Below are 1838 nucleotides of genomic sequence, written 5' to 3'. Positions count from 1 at the left end.
TTTTCATGTTATTGCAGGCAGTAGCGTTGCCAGTTATCCTTCACCACATGACCCATGTTAACAGTGAAAAGAGAAAATCAACAGGTTAAAGGCTAAAGAAAGCATCTAACCAGGAACAGGGATTACGTCCCAGGTAGCACTAAGGTCCTGCATCATTAGAGAGTTTCAAGCAGGTAAAATGGGGCATTTGCATTCAGGTGCAAGGGAAAGCTGTACACAGAGTATCCATATATACTTGGTCAGTTTCCTTGTATTGTACAATGTGGGGGGTACAGACATTAGTGCCACAACTTCATTACTCTTAATTTCTTTGTGATTTTCAAGGTTCATAAATATTTCCGCTGAAGTCAGCTTGTCCAAATGGGGTCCCTGATGTCACTACTGGAATATTGCCAAGGTGTCATCTACATGCCTTTTTCTTCAGTTTCCAATGAGATTTTTCTCACTTCTCTTCAGTCCCTCCCGAGGTGTCTTGACAGACATCCATCTAGCACTGAAGTTCTCCTTTGAGGTCCAGCTTCTGCTCTGTCTCATAGCCAATGCCACATTTGGTAGCTATTTATTAGTGTAGCATCCCATTTCCAGGTAGCAAATTTAATTTCAGTTACCTATTCTAGTTAAAAATCCACCCACAAGACATGGCAGTTTATATGAAATTATTACCACCTTTGGTTCTCTGGCTTAGAAAATCTTGCAGGCTAGCTAATCTCCCAAACACTTGCAGTATGTAGGGCAGCATCTAAGAAAGATTATGTGGAAGCACAACTGGACTTGTGTCCAAGAAGCCTCACTGGAGGCTCACAGTGGGTGCTGCTGGAGACTCGTGGGACTGTCAGTGAGCACACCTACTCATGGTCTTTCCATGTTGTTCTACCAGTGTGGCCAAAGGGTAGTTCCTTTGGAGTGAGCAGGGGTAAATCCATGTTGGGAGCAAAACTCGCATGGGCTCTAGGCATATGTAAAAAGACAGAGGTTATTTTTGTTTTGCTTTCTAAATCTTAGCATGCATTTTTCTGAGTTTCCTCTTTTTCCACAGGTAGTTGCTGTTTTGAACCCTGGTTAAGGGGCAAGATCACATTATTTATGCAAATGTAAAGTTGTTTTCCAGTTAGCCTGGAGCTGCAAACTTGCCACCAGACATGTACTATCCAGACCCTGAGAAACCAACAATGACATCAGTGAGGCTTTGTTGATTCTTCCCCAAGCAAAATCAATATCTTGCAGGACCCTAGGACAGTGTCAAGGAGGAGAACGGAGGCTGGACAGAGACTTGGTGAAACCATGCACCAGGTTTCTTGCATGGGGTCAGAACAGCTCATGTCTCCCTCCGTCCTGCTTTTCATTTCCCACATTCCATTCCCTCAACCCTCTTTTATACCCCTCATTAAATCAGCGTCCTTGAGATGGCTTCAGTCTGGCGATTCTCCTTCAGCTTTCCCAGACACATGTGCTAACCTAACATCTCTCCTCAGGTCACTGCTCTTCCTGAATAAGGGTTCACTTCATTTTCACCACCATTTCACTTTTAGGCTCTTTGTTTTGGTTTGGGGACAGGCAGCAGACTTGGGTTTGGTAACAGATGTTTGGGCATCATTCATCCAGTAGCTGAGTATCCCTGAATAATAGGCTTTGGTAAACAAAGCCAGAAGATGTCTGCCCTGGGTAGTTTCACCCCCAGCCTCTGTGGAAGTGAACCTGTGGGTATCAGCTGCCTGTGGTAGGTGAGTGCTTAGGCATGGATTTTGGGGACTTTCTCTGTTCTTCTAGAAGCTGTGTTAACCACTGATTTGCCACCCTTTGGTTGGTAATGGAAAGTAGCATTTAAGGGATTATGGGTT

This window comes from Galeopterus variegatus, unplaced genomic scaffold, assembly GCF_000696425.1.
Source record: "Galeopterus variegatus unplaced genomic scaffold, G_variegatus-3.0.2 Scaffold5140, whole genome shotgun sequence".
Lineage (NCBI taxonomy): Eukaryota > Metazoa > Chordata > Mammalia > Dermoptera > Cynocephalidae > Galeopterus > Galeopterus variegatus.
This window is presented reverse-complemented; position numbering follows the sequence as displayed.